Source organism: Epinephelus lanceolatus, chromosome 20, assembly GCF_041903045.1.
Source record: "Epinephelus lanceolatus isolate andai-2023 chromosome 20, ASM4190304v1, whole genome shotgun sequence".
In the NCBI taxonomy this organism is placed as follows: Eukaryota; Metazoa; Chordata; class Actinopteri; order Perciformes; family Serranidae; genus Epinephelus; species Epinephelus lanceolatus.
The window spans coordinates 2,434,023-2,452,334 of record NC_135753.1 but is presented as its reverse complement, the minus strand read 5'-3'; the positions used below and the strand labels follow the sequence as shown (position 1 = coordinate 2,452,334).

At 41.3% G+C, this 18,312-nt stretch overlaps 1 long non-coding RNA gene across 1 annotated transcript; it reads left to right on the top strand.

Moving 5' to 3' along the window:
• The first annotated feature begins 3,854 nt into the window (after positions 1–3,854).
• LOC117265059 (uncharacterized) lies at positions 3,855–6,371 on the top strand. Its single transcript, XR_004502383.2, has 3 exons — positions 3,855–3,941; positions 4,736–4,858; positions 5,692–6,371. It is a non-coding gene; the product is annotated as an uncharacterized LOC117265059 (long non-coding RNA).
• Positions 6,372–18,312: the final 11,941 nt, after the last annotated feature.

Sequence of the window (18,312 nt, the reverse complement as noted above, 5' to 3'; positions counted from 1 at the left end):
ATGCCTTAGTTTAGTTTCATGTTTAGTCCTTTGTTGTCATGAGCACTTTATGTTAAGTTAAAGTCATTCATGTCCAGTCTCGTCGTGCACTTCCTGTTTTATTTTGTACTCACCTTTTCCCTCTCGTTTCAGACCCTGACTTCCTCCCTTTGTGTGATTTTCCCGCCATTGTGATTGTCTACCCCGCCTCTGATTGATTTCACCTGTGTTCCCCTACCTCATGTATAAATAGTCCTTGTCTCCCTTTGTCTTGTTGCCAATTCGTCTTGTTCAGTCTGTGTGATGCCAGGTTTTCATGTTATTAGGTTTGATTCTAAGTTGTGATATTTTTTGATCCTCAGTGTTTTGTTTTGAACTTTGTACATCCTCCTTGAGAGCGCCTTTTGTTTAAATTGATTTTGCCAAGTAAAATACTTTTGTTAAACCTACTGCGAGTTGTGCATTTGAGTCCACCAGTTTCGTGTCTGAGGTCGTTACAGAACGAACTGGCCAAGTATGGACTCAGCCGACCCGAAGAAACTCCAAACCGCCCTCTCTGCACAGGGCTCCAAGATCCATCAGCACGAGACACAGCTGAGCACAATCAGCCGTGGAGTGAAGGACCTCACAGAGCATCAGGAGCAGTTTCAAGCTTCAGTCACCTCCCAAGTAAACCACCTGGCAGTGCAACTACACCAAGTCCTCACTCACCTAGGGACTGCACCTTCAGTGACACCACTTGCTGAGATTCCTGCTGCTGCACCAACCATGAATCATGCTGCTCCATTGTCTCTGTGTTTGGCCTCACCGGAAAAGTTTTCGGGGGACTCAGGTGACTGTAGAACTTTCTTAGTCCAGTGTGACCTGCACTTCAGGCACAACCCGGCAGCTTTTGTGTCAGACCAGGCTAAAGTGGCGTTTATTGTGTCCCATTTAACTGGCAGAGCCGCCGCTTGGGCCACTGCTGAATGGTCCAGAGACTCTAACATCTGCCAGTCACTCAGTTTTCCAAGATACATGAGCAAAATATTTGATCACACTTGGGCCAAGCGGGGACGGCTTCCACCTTTCTACTCCAACACTGACTGACAGCTGACTCCACTCATTCACACTCACCACTCTGTGTGATGCCAGGTTTTCATGTTATCAGGTTTGATTCTAAGTTGTGATATTTTTTAATCCTCATTGTGAGTGTTTTGTTTTTAACTTTGTACATCCTCCTTGAGAGCGCCTTTTGTTTAAATTGTTTTTTCCAAGTAAAATACTTTTGTTAAACCTTCTGCGAGTCATGCATTTGAGTCCACCAGTTTCGTGTCTGAGGTCGTTACAGATTTGGTCTCCAGAAAATTAACAGAAGTCAATGCCATGTCCTCCTGAGTAAAAAACATATGCATGTATGTGTGTCAGTATCTTTCCATCCAAAACACTTGGCTGCTGCTCCATTCAGCACTTTAATATTGCAGCTCTGTGTTGGCACTCACAGCAGGAGGCCTGCTGTTGCTCTCTGCATGCAGCTCGCTGTGTCTCAGCTGTAGCACTTCATTAAGCTGCTCCATCCTTTTTAAACACGCAGAGTCTACCATCACATTTACATGCATATGAAAGACCCGATTACTGCTGGTAATCGGGTCAAGGCAGGAGATCAGGTGATGTCTTTTAGTTGGCTGCCTTTAGGCCTTTTCACACCAGCTTCTTTCTTTTTTTTTAAAAAAAAAAGCGCTCTGCTAACAGAGTCTGGGAGTGTGTCGTTTTCAAAAAAAAAAAATCTAAAACCAGATGGATTTCATTAAGAATCTGCATTAAAGATGTTTCACTTTTTCCAGCTGTGCAGTTTTATTAAAATAATTAGCAGCATTGGTGGGAGAGATTATTTTCTTGTCATGGACTATAAATGTGGTTCAGACTTGGTATGAAAAGAAAGATCACTCTAAACTCTGTTTGCATGCAGATAGTTGGTATTTGCCCTCTAAACCTGCTGCATTGAGGTCATTTGGAATTACTTTTTAATAAGATTTAACAGTGAAGAAGAAGACCAAGAACTTGGTCATTTTGAAATGATCACAAGATCACAAAGTGGCTCACGTGTTTTGTTTTAGTGTCATATGTTAATATTCTGCATATTTCTGCAGTTTCACTGATAAAATCTGCTTTATAGATAAATACATATCCTCGCCATGCTAGCTATACTTTGCTAGTATGAAACAACACCTAGTGTTGCAATCTTACTGTCATGGCCTCAGCTGCATCATAATATTTATTCTGGTCATCATCTGTCTGTCAGGGCTAACTTCGTAAAGTCTTGAGTCCTTTTCACACCTGAAAGTTCCTCTAGGTTCTTTATTTTGTTAAATTTGATCCACCTACTTTTGGTTTCACCTTGCAGGGATGCAAGCACCCTGAAAAACTCTACAACAAACCTACATCCTATCATCATCACCTACTTCCTGTCCTCACCACCTGCGTCCTTTCATCATTACCTACATCGTGTCATCATCCCCTACGTCCTGCCCTCATTCCCTATGTTCTGTAATCATCATGTACATCCTGACGTCATTCTGCTATGTCCTGTTGTCATCTAAGTCCTGTCATCATCGTAGATGTCCTGTAGTAATTCCCACTACATCCTATTGTCATCTCCTACATCCTGTCATCATCATATATGTCCTGTCATCATTCTGCTACGTCCTGTTGTCATCTCCTACTTCCTGTCATCAAATCAATCAGAAATCAGAAATACTTTATTGATCCCCGAGGGGAAATTATTTGCGTTACAGGTGCTCCTTGCAAGAGTGGAAAGATAAGTGAAAATATAAGAAATTTAACAAGAGTATTTACAAACATATAGTTCAAATAAACAGGATTATTACAGTTTTTCTTAGTCGCTTTGGTACATTTCTCAGATCAGAATTGAAATTCTCAAAACTACTTGTTCAATCTTCACATCATTGTGTCACTTGTGCACATCAAAAAAGCAGTTTCTCATTTCTTTGAACAAGTTGCAAATGCTTTGGTACATCCATGCAAATGATTATGTACAATTCTCTGCTGTTTCCTACATTATCAATTGCTTATGTCATGTTGATCAAAATGTATTATAATGGGTCTCTGTTGAATAGTCTCACCCCCCACAACATTTAGGCATTAGCTCATCGCATAAGTCTTTACATGCAAAATGGTTGAACAAGTTATCATAATATGTCAAGCATATTTCTATACATTTCCATGACACTTTTTCTAAATCTGTCCTGAATTGGTAAATTGCTCCCAGGTGAATCTTGACTTTCTCTAACGAAGGGAAATGTGTGAAGCATTAGATCAACCAATGATCAACCAGTTTTCTGAAATAGCTCCAAGGTGCATCTCATGAACCATCAACTGGCAAGTATATATATAGCCGGAGCACAACACAATGTTACAATGTCTGACAATGGAAGGACAAGGAATTGGACGGGGTCAACAGCCAGAGAGAAGAAGAGGAAGAGGAGTGAGGCTGCGTGGCGGAGGAGTTGGGAGGCAAAACAGAGGAAGAGGCAGAAGAGGCCGAGGACATATGCGTGTTCCTGATGAGATAAGAGCCACACTTGTAGACCACGTTCTCAATCAAGGGCTTACAATGGCCGAGGCTGGTCGAAGGGTGCTGCCAAATGTTGGGAGAACAACTGTGTCCGTTGCGGCGATCTGCCCGGAAGTGTGACAGCGGCCGTGCTGCTCCGTGCCCGTAACGGCAGGCGCGTGTACTGCTTCATGCGCGTGGCGGCGGGCGCACGTGCTGCTCCACGGTGCGCCTCAACAGGTGAGAGCAATCAGTCTAATTAGCAGCACACGCCATGAGCTCAGAACAATAAACGACACACCAGTCATTCGGCTGTGTGCAACAGAGCTGAGGACAGCAGAAACATTCACTAAATTGCACTTCACAGATCAAACGCATGGGAAAAGGACTCAAACCAAAAGGGCTACCGGTAACTGGACTGTGGCTGTGACTCTGGCTGTAGTGAAGTATTTTATTTGGGCAAATGAATTGTGCTGTCTGTTATTGATTTGAGTTTAACATTGTTTATGTGGGTAGAGTTTAAAGTTAGCAGTTGTGATTGTAATTGGCTAAAATATTTAGATATTTAATTTGTGCCTTTTTCAGTTCTTTGGGTTACCTACCTTATTTATCATAAAACTTGTTTAATTTGTAAAGCAAATAGTGGCCCGTTTAGTTTGCTCACATTGTTTAAATAGATAAATTAAAGTGCACAAACAGGCTAGTATTTAAAATATAGCCAATTTTGCTTTAACATTCGAAGGGAAAATATTTAATTTATGTATAAAAATAAAAGTATTTCTGTTCAAAAATGGTTGTGTTAAAGTCTACAGTAAAACCAGTTTAAAATACTTGATTTCATTTAAGTTAAAAAATGAGTGTTTAGTTTAAAATTAAAAAGTGATAGAAATACACGTCATATCTAAAGTCTGTATGAACTATAAATCTGTATAAAATTTAGGTTAAAACATAAGATAAAATGGGTTAATTTAAAAGTAAATGGTTCTAAAAGTAGAACTAGGTTTCTGTTTATTCAATGCCTAATTTTACACATTACTTACCTGGATTGATTTATTGAAATAATAGTTAATGCATGTTTAAAATATACTTACCTTTACCTAATTAAATGCACTTACCTGAAAAATGTGTTTAAATGTACTTACCTTGTTTGATGGAAAATGCTGAATTTTATTCACATTGGTTTTATTCTTTTGTGTTTTAAAGGTTTTTCACCTTCCTTGTTACTGGTTAAATAAACCGAAGAATGAGTGAAATCCTGTGTCTGGTCAAGTCCTTCCTTTTTCAAGTGTGGGAAGCCATGGCGTTCTGAATACGTCGACAGAACAGGTATGTAATCTAACAATAGGCACTGTACTGTAACTAAGGCTGTCAAAATTGCTCAAAAATGACGTTTGAATATTACTTCTAAAAATAACTCAGGTTCGAACCATTTGAATTTTTTTTTCGCATTATGTCCACAAGAGGGCAAACTAATACAAGGAAACATACTTGTAAATGTATTAATACAAGGAAACATAACTACCTGTAGGTATTTTTATTTCAACATAAACGTCTGTGAAAACATTTACATACCTACACATTAAAACACATAAAACAATTATCTATAACGTTATGTTATAAACGACCGCGGACCTCTCGCTCGCCCCCCCTCTCTGACCCCTGGTCACACCGCCCATGTTAACCGATTGTGTCATCCACACCGGAAGCGCCGCGCATCTCCGTTTCGGCGTCTGGTCTATTTTCTGCGCGAGCCGCGAGCGAATGTGTCAAGCCGGGGGGTGACGGAGACAACAGCTGGGAGCAGAACCTCTTGTCGACCAGCAGCACTTCCGCGGGCGGTGTGGCCCTGGCGTTTATGCAGTGCGTTCAGTGCAGCGGCCCAGGCCAGCGCACACTCGCAAAGAGGACAGCTGCGGTGGTGTTTTTTTTTTCTCCACAACTGAATATCAATTTTCACATTCGAAGGTCTATTTTTTTTCAAATTCGAATTTAAAATATTCTTTGACAGCCCTAACTGTAATATTGTATTCTGTAATGCTTCATATAATATTACAGTATTCCACTTGCATTTTACAATATACAGTAAGTATACTTTATACAGTGACATTTTATCTTACTCAATTTTGTGTTTTGCATTACTATATTTTTTTTCCACATAGGACTGCAAGACAATTTCACAGGGGTGGCAGAGGGCCCCTTTTCACACCTGAACAGGAGGAGGCTATTTGCACCATGGTTGTAGAAAACAATGCCATAAGACTAAGGGAGATAAAGAGTGCCAATTGTAATTTCATTATTCTTTGTGTATTCTTTGTGTTTTCAAATACACAGATATCTAGACCTCTTAACCTCCCACCTAGATACAAAATCCTGCAGGATACGCCAGGTGTGAAACACACCCTAGGGGGTCGGAGCCAATACTTGCAGCAGACGAAAGAGTGTTAAAACAATGGGTAGGGGTGCCGCTCCCTGCCGCAGACAGAAGGGTGTGAAACACACCGTAAGAGGCGGTCCTAAGGTATAAATGTTTAAGCTTTCCCCAGGGGGTCTTTCTTCATTCTGACCGCTTGTGTGCTGATTGACCTTTTCTTTGCAAAGAAAATAAAAACCTTGTCGGCCGGCAGTAGTCTCTATTTCATTATTCACCAGCAGCAGAGAATTTCCACAACAATTTGGTGTCAGAAGTGGGATCCCTCGAGTGATTGTCTGGGACGGAGCAGTGACAGGCCATCCTGGAAGGAAAAAGATTTCCAGCCTCCAACCTCAAATCCTCTTCTGAGCAGGGAGGACTGACCGCAGACGTCCCAGATAGTTGCCGCTAGGATTCCACAAACGCAATTCAGCGAAATTCATCTGGTGAGCACTGATATATTGACATTTAAATTATTTCTTTTTTTAAATTTGGGTTTTTAATTTGGCATAACATTTCCATTTCTCATATTATCCACAATTGATCGGCTTTTTATCGCTTGTAGCCTTAAACGAAGTGACCGGCTTTTTATCGCTTGTAGCCTAAACAAAGTGACCAGCTTTTTATCGCTTGTAGCCTAAACGAAATGATCCTTACAGAGACGTCTGTATTGTAATAGTCGTGCACGACCTCCACATTTGGAATGGGGAGATTTCCGTCGAGGTTGGACCTCCGGAGGGGCCTATTGTGGATGTTATGAGAAGGAGATATGGGGATAAAAGTCTAAAATATTTAAATGTCTGGACAGCTGAGTTTGGATTCCCAATCCAAATTGTTTAAAAACATATCAATTTTAGAAGAAAAACTGAAGGGAAAGTTTCTGTTAAAAAAATAAAGTAAAATAAAAAATTAGGAATTATGGAAGGTCCAAAAGAATGTTTACAGATGTGGAAAGGAGAAGCAGAAACACGAAATAGGAAAACAATGCAGAAACAACTACCCTTTTCATGTGAAAAAGTTGAAACCAATGAAAAGCAAAATTCACACACACAAAGAACACCAGACTCACAGATCTCCTCTTCTTTGTTTCCACAGTTGGCGGCTTTGAAGCTGGATCCAGATCTTGACGGCAACCTACCATTTCGTCCTTCTTTCAACACCTACAGTGGCCCTCAACTACCTGATGAGTCAAGCAATTCTCCAGATGTGTGGAAAATTCATCTCTGCAATTGTTTCTTAAACGGACTAAAACCGGACATTGCCTCAGCTGTTAAAAGTTCCTGCATCGGTTGGAATGATGCACGCCTGTTCGAACTTCGCAGACACACCATACATGCCCATGACCAAATACTCTCTAAGATTAAAAAAAAAACAAACAAAAAAAAAACACAGAAGGAGCACATGGCAGCAATAACCATGTATAACACAGTCCGAGAACATGGACAACCAGGTCATGAACATAGAGGGAAAGAACGCGGCCGACACAAGAACTGGGGAAGAAAACCTCCAAGTGATGTTTCCTCTGTGGCCAGCGTGGACACTGCAGACGTGATTGCCACAGAAGTACCTCAAAACTCCACAGTAGACAAGTCAGACTGAAAATGGTTGAGGGTTGTTGGAGAGAGATGGACTCCTGCTGACAAGCCAAACCAACTTGTGGGGCCAGAAGAAGGTACTGCACCACACACACACACACACACACACATACTGAGCAGATTAATACACAAGCTATTGAGAGTTCATATAATAGATATGCAATTTCTCTAACATATGTTCAGTGCACATCTGATCATTTCAAGAAGTTTCCACAACATACGTTGACCATCGCAGAAGAAAATGTTGTATTCTTAGTTGACTCAGGAGCCACACATTCTGTGATAAAAGCTTTAGAATTCACTAAAAAAAACAAAATTAAGTGGAGATTATGTGTACTCTGTTGGTTCATCAGGTCAAACAATTAGAAAAAACATTACTGTCCGACTCAAATGTGGGGATGAGTCAAATACAAGCTCCAAACATGCATTCTTGCTCTCTGAAGTCTGCCCCATTAACCTGATGAGCAGGGACTTGATGTGCAAATTAGGCCTTTGTCTGATCTCAACCCCAGAAGGTGTCAAAGTTCACAAACTATCTGATCTGGAACCAAATTTTTCACACTCCTTTGTCTACCACAGCTCAAACCTGAGATATGCATATCAGTGGAAATTGCAACCATCAACAACCTCTGAGCTTGTTACAGAAGCTAGGAAAACAGTTTTAACAGCTTCAACAGATTTAATGACACCAGAGAACCTGCATTGCACCTCTCATGTGTCACCAGGACCTGATGAGCCATATGAGGAAGGCTGGTTGAGGGAGAGATTTGACAAACTCACATTGACACACATTTATTGGACACAACACAAATGTGCTATATCAGTCTCTCTCACACCAGCTCAATGTGACATGTACACCATGGACCATTCAGTCCCACACATCACACTTGCAAAACACACATCAGATAACTGGGAAGATTTGGGCCCATTTATAAAATCATGTCAGCGCGCAGCCGATTGGCAAGAAAGATGTGATCGATCTATTTTATTTTCACCAACACTGCAGTGCTACTCTAAAACTTTAACATCTGTTGTGCACACTCAAAGAAAAAATCCAGCTGGTACCTAAAAGCACTTCTAAATCTTTCTTTTTTGTCCAAAGAACAACCTACAGCTATTACAGCCCTACAGGAGGTCCCTAAGACACTGTGGGCTGTCCGTAAGTATGATGTTGGCCTCATCAAAGACTGTGAACCTGTTGTCATCACTCCAAAATCAGACCTTGCAAGGCTCAATATCAACTTAAACAAGAAGCCATCAATGGCATAACACCAGTCTTTGAGTCTCTTAAAGCAGCAGGAGTAATTGTTCCCTGTGATGACTCTCCAGTGCGCATACCTTTGTTCCATTTTGCTCCCAAACTCAACTGCTGTTTGTAAATGCCTTGCTCATACTAACAACTCAGATTCTGTCTCTCTCTAGGAAAAGCAAGAAGTAATGCCGCTGCAATAAGAGCTGCACTCCAACCCACTATCCTTGATCCCTTGTTTGTTTCAACTCCAGTCTCTATTCCCAGCTCCCTTACAGCGATACAGTCCTTTGCCACACCACAAGAAAAGATGCTGTGGAGACAATGTGGTGCCACACAGAAAGAAGCAGTGTGGCGGGACCCGATGACAAACCTTGCCTGCCCAAACATTTCTTTCCTCACTTTGCAAAATTGACACATGGATTGGACCATGTGTCAAAAGGGGGGATGTTGGATGCCATAACTCAACACTGATTCACCAAAGGGTTTTCAGTTCATGCGCAGAAGTATTGTCAATCAAGTATGGTTTGTGCAACACATAATGCAGGTAAAACCAAAACAATCACACACGGCGCTCACCCACCACCAGACAGACCATTCGAACATTTGAATACCAACTAAACTGAGCAGCGATAATGGCTCACACTTTGTCAATTCTGCAATAACCCAAATCAGTGAATTTCTTGCCATTGACCTCAAACAACATTGTGCATACCACCCTGCCAGTGGAGGTGCTGTCGAATGAGAAAATGGCACTCTGAAATCAAAATTGGCTAAGTGTTGTGAGGAAACGGGACTGCCATGGACAAAAGCTCTGCCTATTGTTCTAATGCATATGAGAATGAGAAAAAGGTCCAGAGTGAACATGAGTCCCTTTTGAAATTCTTTTTGGCAGACATCCATCCCTAGGAGTGGAACCTGTAACCAGACCGCTCCCTTCCACTGGCCTATGTGAGGATGACATGTTACAATATTGCAAAAACTTATCTTCCCCTCTCTCTCAAATCTCTCAGCAGGTGAAATCAGCCCTTCCACCACCAGCTTCCACATCACTCCATGATTTCCAACCTGGCGACTGGGTAGTGATAAAGGACCTAAGAAGGAAACGCTGGCACTCCAAACACTGGCGAGGTCCATTCCAGGTGTTCCTGACAATGCATACTGCTGTGAAGATCGCTGAGAGAGCAACGTGGGTTCACGCCAGCCACTGCAGGAAGGTCCCTGAGCCAATGGAGGAACTCAGCTGTCGATGCGAGTATGGACAACGCGAGGACGGACAACGCAAGGACAGACGACGCGAGGACGAGCGAGCTCATCAGAGGACGACACGAAAAATAACTCCGTGAATTCAACAGACACCAACTAGACGTGCAGCACTAACAACGCAAACCTTTTCCCTCCAGACTACACCATGTACCACCTGATCCTGACCCTGGATAGGTTCTCCGTCATAATCTTTCAGTTCGTACACGGGGGGTACTTGGGGTACGCACTTGGCCACCGTAAACACCTCGTCGGTATAACTCTGCTCATATTTCATATCAAACACGCCTCTCACTTTAGATATTCTCACGAGATCTCCCTGTTTAAAATTTATCTTTAACTTTTCTTGGAAGCTCAGGGGGATATCGAGCCGTACAGGTTTTGAAAAACTTGCAGGGTGTTCTCGGATGTCACTTGCATAGGCGTCATTTTTATACTTGTGTGATAACCGTTATTATAGCTTTTAACCAAGTCCTGCAGGACGTCTACGTACCTGCGGGTGTTTTTGGCTGTAAAATATCCCCACATTCTAGTTTTCAACGTACGGTTAAATCTCTCAATCACCGAGGCCTTCAGATCACTGGCCGTGGCGAAATGTTTAATACCGCGTTTATCCATCAGCGCCTTAAAAGTCCTGTTAAAGAATTCTTTACCCGCGTCTGTTTGTAACTTTTCAGGGGTCTGACTGTCGTCTAAAACAGAGTCAAACGCCCTAGTGACTTCGGACGCCGTTTTGTTCTTTAGCGCTCACACGTACGCTTTCTTTGAAAACACATCGATGACCATCAACAGATATTTAAAACTGTTGTTGTGTTTGGTCAAGGCTTGCATGTCACAGAGGTCCGCTTGAAATTGGTTCAGAGGTCGTGGTACAAAAACCCTATTTCTGGGAAAATGTATTCTGGCAGGTTTATGCAGAGTGTATGCGTCTTGCTCGGCTAAAAATTCTCTGACTCGGTCAGGGTTTACTCTTTTCCCCATCTCATCTTGTAGGGCCCTGCGGAGTCGTTCGACTCCTCCTAAACTACCCGGGTGAGACGGGTCGTAATAAACCTTTTTCATGACACGTTTCTCTGACATGTTGAATCAATAATGAACACAACCGCTCGCTTACCAAAACATTTATTTCAGAACAAACAAAAACACTCGCAAGTTATATGAGCTATACATGCTTCAATCATTACAAGTTATATGAGGTATACCGTAAAATTCGGAATATAAGTCGCACTGGCATATAAGTCGCAGTCTATTTTTAAGGTCTCAAACAGGGAAAACAAGGTTTTATATTATATTTGTTAATAAAAACGTTATACAAGTTATTCCTACACTGTTTCCCTTTATTTTTTTTTTGAAACACATTCAAAACACAATAACCTCTTAAGCAGGGGCCTGTATCACGAAGCAGGATTAATGTCTTAGCGAGGTAACTTCAGGGTTAATCCTGGGTTTTCGGTCTCACGAAGCCGGTTCAGTTCTTATCGGGGTAGATCACCATGGTAACTTAATCTGAACGGCTATCCTGCTCCGGAGCAGGGTAAGTTCAGGGTTGAATCTGATCCTATAAAAAGCACCACCCACTGGCCAATCAGCTGTTTGGCAAAAAATGACTCCGCTGACAGAAGTGCATCCCAGTCATGACGGGAAGTTTAATTCATTTGATTGATTTTGATTTGAAAGTTTATTTTGAACATTAAAAAAGAAAAGAAAGCAACAACAACAGACAATGAAAAGATTGTTCAAAAAGGAGTGGAAAGAAGTCAAAATTTCATTCCACCCCTTCATAAGTAAGAAACTGATAATTTGCGGACACTTAATAGCACCATTAATTAGTGCCAACATTTTTTTTTCTTGGAGGAAATGATCCCTGTTAAAGATAATGGGCCTAATTGACAGCTTTGCTGCTGGAAATGTGGAAAGTAGCCTATCATGTCTACACCTCATGGTGTTTGAGGGATTTTCCTTTTTGTTTTTAAAGAGGGAGACTAGGTATATTTTTGCGCAGCTGTTAATTTCTAACACAGCTCAATATCAGGATGATTGTATTCAGACTATCAATTTGGTGTTGATATGATTTAATTGTGACGTCAGCTTTGAGCTTTATTGTAACATATATAACGTTATGACAAAGAAGACCAATTTATCAGACGCAATGATGTTAGACGATAATTGTAATACACGCAATTCATCTGCGCAGCATTGATTTCATGGGATTCAAGGGTGTGATCAGTGTCAGATGTACAGGTACAGGTACTGTAGCTACTTGAACCAGTGATGAGTAATTTAACCTACACATAATTTTATTTGCCACCTTGTTTTGTCTTGATTTTTCCCTCTCTCCTCCTCTATTTCTTCTTTCCTGACCTGTTTTTTTTTCTTCTCTATTATGTGATTTCATTGATGTTTTGACAGGGGAATTTCTTTGATAAGCTGTTAGTGGCACTTTTCTTTTTTATACTGTCTGTTTTTAACATTATGTGCAAATAAACTAATCTAAACTAAACATTATTCATCCCGTTATGCATTGCCACGCATGTTTCCTCCTCCTGCAGCTGCCACGGTGTTGGCCTTTTCTGTAATGTTGCTTTTCTCCTCCTCATATTTTAGTAGAATTAATCTCTGAACCTCACTAGAAATACTTTTTTTCCCTCGCATACGGCGCTCTGTGAGGACACTCAGTGACGCTGCGCTTCTCTCATGATTGTGATTGGTCCGCTGTGTGCGCGTTCACGGCTCTTGATAAAGCAACCCTGGGTTGAGTTACCGAGTTGATATCCAGCGTCGTGATACCGATTATCCTGATTGCCATTGTTAGGGTTAGTCAATCCAGGATAGGTCTGGGTAACCCAGGAAAGGTTGATCTCGCTTCGTGATACAGGCCCCAGCTTTGGTTACTTTTCAGATTGCAATTTTCCAAACAACCTCTTCAGGAAATAAAATTATAACATCTGAGCCATAAAAATGAGTTTAAATTAACGTTAAACTTCTTTTTTCTTTTTTTTTTCATGCATGTCTCTGTGACAATATGGCGGCTTGTTCACTGGCTGGCTATGATGTCCATCACAAATCTTTAGCTACATAGCGCCATCTTGTGGGTCAAATTACCTATGTCAGCATTTACCTTGGTCTATAAGTCGCACCGGTCTATAACCCGCACCCAACTTTTTAGATGAAAAAAAAGGGGAAAAAAGTGCGACTTATACACGGAATTTTACGGTACATGATTCAAACATTACAAGATATGAGGTATACATGCTTCAAACATTACAAGTTATATGAGGTATACATGCTTCAAACATTACAAGTTATATGAGGTATACATGATTCAAACATTACAAGTTATATGAGCTATACATGCTTCAAAAACAATCGCAAGATATATGAGGTATACATGCTTCAAAAACAAATCACAAGATATATGAGCTATACATGATTCAAACATTACAAGTGTGGACCGTACCAACACATCCCAGGGTGTATGTACAGATTGGGACCTAACTATATCCAACATGCATTCCAATCGAGTTACTTTAACGTCTCTGTTCAAACCCACATGATTCAGTCATTTTGTTTTTAATAACCTGATCCAAAACACGGATTAAATGACAAATGACAACGTGTTCCTCTACACACATTACAAGTTTAGTCCAGTAGTGACCCATTTTCACTCTATAAGCCAAAACGCAAGAGCTTGGTCCACTATTTCAATCTTATCCTCGTCCCCTTCGGTCATTGTGTTGTAAATCTTGGCGATCGAGTGGTCGATGCGTCTCATTGTTTTGAAGTCATGCAGCAGGAAATCACAAGCTCCCTGGATCCGGTACTCAGACACGCAGAGACGGCGAGCGTTAAGAGCTCGTTGGATGGTAAGGATAAAACGACCCGTCCAAAGTCTTTCCATTAGCTGGGAGTGGTGTACCTCGTAAAAATAGTCCAGCGTCTTTTCCAGACATTCGTGCTGACACTGACTCGGATGATTGATTTGACACCCGTTGCAGATTTCCTTTCTGTACCAGGCCAAAGGCAAGGCAAGGCAATTTTATTTATATAGCACCATTCATACACAAGGCAATTCAATGTGCTTTACAAGAGAAATACGTTAAGATAAAACATTAAAGGAACAATAGATCATTAAAAACAAAAGCTAAAAGCAAGAAAAACAGTGCAGAAATAAACATAAAGCAAAAGCAACAGTAGACAAATATAAAAACAATAGCTACAGATTATCCTAACAATAAGTTACATATCTAGTTCACTGATAAGCTGCAGTAAATAGTAATGTTTTAAGCCCTGATTTAAATGAGCTGACAGTTTCAGCCGACCTCAGATATTCTGGAAGTTTGCTCCACAGGCGGGGAGCATAGAAACTAAAGGCTGCTTCACCTTGTTTGGTTTTGATCCTGGGAAGACTGAGTAAACCTGTTCCAGATGATCTGAGGGGTCTGGATGCTTCATAACGTACAAGTATATCAGAGATGTATTTAGGCCCGAGACCATTTAGTGCTTTATAGACAAGTAACACGATTTTAAAGTCTATCCTTTGACACACAGGAAGCCAGTGCAGTGATTTAAGCACTGGTGTGATGTGCTCCACTCTCTTGGTGTTGGTGAGGACTCTGGCAGCAGCGTTCTGGACGAGCTGCAGTTGTCTGATTGATTTTTTACTCAGGCCTGTAAAGACACCGTTACAATAGTCCAGCCTGCTGAAAATGAAAGCATGAACAAGTTTTTCTGTATCTTGTTTAGACAGAAATTCTTTTATTCTTGCTATGTTTTTAAGGTGGTAGTAGGCTGATTTAGTAATTGTCTTAATGTGACTATTGAAATTTAGGTCTGAGTCCAGAACTACACCAGGATTTCTGGCTTGATTTGTAGGTTTTAGTGTCATGGCGTCAAGGTGAGCACTGACTATTGATCTTTGTTCTTTGGGGCCAAAAACAACTATCTCATTTTTTTCTGTGTTTAGTTGTAGAAAATTCTGGCACATCCACGTATTGATTTCGTCAATGCACTTATTTAGTAGATATAGGGGACTGTAGTCATCTGGTGACACTGTTATGTAAAGTTGTGTGTCATCTGCATAAGTATGGTAGGAGATGTTATGATATTCCATAATCTGAGCAAGAGATATAGATGTTGAACAGAAGAGGCCCAAGAATGGACCCTTGAGGAACTCCACATGTAATCTTTGTTTGCACAGATTCATAATTGCCAAGTGACACAAAGAAATCCCTGTCTTGTAAATAAGATTTAAACCAATTTAGCACAGTGCCAGAAAGTCCCACAAACTTTTCTAGTCTGTCGAGCAGTATGTTATGGTCAACTGTGTTGAATGCAGCACTGAGGTCCAGTAATACCAGAACCGAAATCTTTGATGCATCACTGCTCAGATGAATGTCATTTAAAACTTTTACAAGTGCAGTCTCAGGGCTGTGATGTGCTCGAAATCCAGACTGAAAAGCATCAAAGGAACTGTTTTGCTCCAAGAAGGTGTTAAGTTGCTGAAAAACAACCTTTTCAATCATCTTTCCTAAAAATGGTAGGTTTGATATGGGCCTGTAGTTATGTATTACTGAGGCATCCAGATTAGGCTTTTTTAAGAGAGGTTTAATGACTGCAGTTTTCAGGGCCATTGGAAAAAAGCCTGACTGAAGAGAACAGTTGACTATCTGTAGTATATCTGATGCTATGCAGTTAAAAACATCTTTAAAAAAGCTTGTAGGCAGAGTGTCAAGGCAGCAGGTAGTGGACCTAAGGTTTCTAACTATGTCTGTCAAAGTAGCATAATTTAATGGGTGAAAAGTGCCAAATTAACTGGAGTAGTCTTATGAGGCACAGGTGAAATAGCCACTATGTTGGAGTTACAGACTGTCTGTCATATCTTTGAAATCTTGTCTGTGAAAAAAAGAAGCAAAGTCATTGCATGCCTTGGTGGATAGCAGTTCAGGAGGGACTGACGCTGATGGCTTTGTCAGTCTGTCAACAACTGTATATAAAGTCTGTGCATTGTTGTTATTTTTGTTGATAATCTCAGAGAAAAAGGACTGCCGTGCCCTTTTTAACTCCAAGCTATAGATGTGCAGACTTTCCTTATAGATGTCATAATGAACCTGGAGTTTGGTTTTTCTCCACCTGTGTTCTGCTTTTCTGCATTCTCTTTTTTGAGCTTTTACCTGTGTGGCGTTCCTCCATGGTGGTTTTTTCTTACCAGAGACAACTTTGACCTTCATGGGGGCAATATTGTCCATAATATTCATAACTCTAGAGCTGAAACTATGAACCAGATCATTGACAGAGACTGAGGGCACAGCTGGTGTGGGTATAAAATCCTTGGTGAATAGTGTACAGGTGTTTTCGTTGATATAGCGTTTTCTGATTACCCCTGTTGTACTTTTACTGGTGTCAGCGGAGATGGCCATGTTAAAGAAAACACAGTAATGATCAGAAAAGGCAACATCAGTCACCACAACCTCAGAAATGTTGAGCCCTTTGGAGATAATTAGATCTAAAATATGTCCCTTATTGTGTGTTGGCTCTGTTACATGCTGGGAAAGTTCAAAGTTGTCCAGGATGTAGAAAAGTTCTTTCGCACTGCCATCTTTGGGATTGTCAATATGAATATTAAAATCACCCACTATAACAACACAGTCAAAATCAATACAGACAACAGACAATAGTTTAGAAAAGTCATCAACAAAGTGTGCACTATATTTTGGAGGCCTGTAAATGGTTACTAATACTGCTTGACAGGAGGATCTCATCTGCAGTGCAACATATTCAAAAGACTCAAACTTCCCATATGACAACTGTTTGCACTGGTAAACATCCTTAAATAAAGTGGCTACCCCACCTCCTTTCCTAAGTTCTCTAACTGAGCTGATAAAATGGAAGTTTGGGGGGGCTGATTCAATAAGTACTCCTGCACTGTTGTTTTCATTTAACCAAGTTTCAGTTAAAAACATAAAATCAAGGTTTCTCTTGATAATAAAATCATTAATTAATAGTGACTTGCCAGCCAGAGATCTGATATTTAATAAGGCTAAGTTTAATGTACTAACATTGTCTGACAGTCTGTGGCTGACGCATAACTGGAGTCAGATTAGATAGAGTAGCTGTGCGCTTCGAGTACACATTGTTTTTCCTGATGCTAGTCAAAACAGGAATGACAGACCTTGGAGATGACTCTGGCTGATGCTTTTCAATTTCAAGATGTGTTTGACCATGCCACCGGCTATTTAAGATTTCCGGTATGTTTAAGGAAGCGGCATGGGGTCTGACTCATCTCTGACAGGCACCTGAGTGATGATGTCTAGGGCTTCTATTTAAGAGTTCATCAGTTTGACTGAGCTTTAGTTTTAGTTTTAGTGTGGCAGCATTAACTAACTCCTTGATTGGTGAGCGTGGTGGGGGGGAGGGTTGATGCTGGCTCCGTGGTGATTGTGGTGGTGGTGGGGAGGGTCGACGTTGGCTCCTTAGTGGTTGCGCCGGTGCTGGGGGGGAGGAGGGGGGTTGTTGGATCCCTGACTGGGACAGAGACATCCTCTGAATGCCTTGGGTGATGTGGAGCAAAGGGTCAGGTGAAGGGGGAGAGATGCAGGCTGTCTGTCTCTGTGCCACGTACTTGTCCTTGGCTCTTATCTGTCCATTCTTGTTTTGGTATGGCCTTCCAAGAGCATGACGTAGGTTGGCCCCGAGTAGTCTGCACCCAGTGATGTTCGGATGAATCCCATCACGGTGAAAGCGATCCTTACAGTTCCAAAAGATGTTAAAATTGTCAATAAACTTTATCCCATGAGTGAAGCATGCCGATGTCAGCCATGTATTCAGGGCAAGGAGTCTGGTAAAAGATTCGATTCCTTTCCTCAGGGTTGGAATGGGGCCAGAAATGAACACATTTTGTGACTGACAGTCACTCAGTTTCTCCAGGAGCAGGGAAAAGTCTTTTTCAGGATCTCAGAGCCAGTTTTTCCTCGTAGAATGTCAAAAGACCCAGCATGGATGATGATCCTTATGTTACTGGGGTGTGTAGAGAGGATCACTGGCAACAGCTCGGTTAGCTCCCTGACAGACGTGTCAGACACTGTTAGATTTTCAGTCTTTGCCATTCTTACATGCTTGGTTATTGAGTCTCCGATCAGGATGGTATCTGGCTCATCAGGTGTGGTGTTAGCGATACTTCTCCTGGCCCTTGGCTTCTCAGGTGTGGAGTTAGCATAGTTTTTTCTGGCCCTGGGTCTAGCAGTGGTTTTGGGGCTATTGCTTGCAT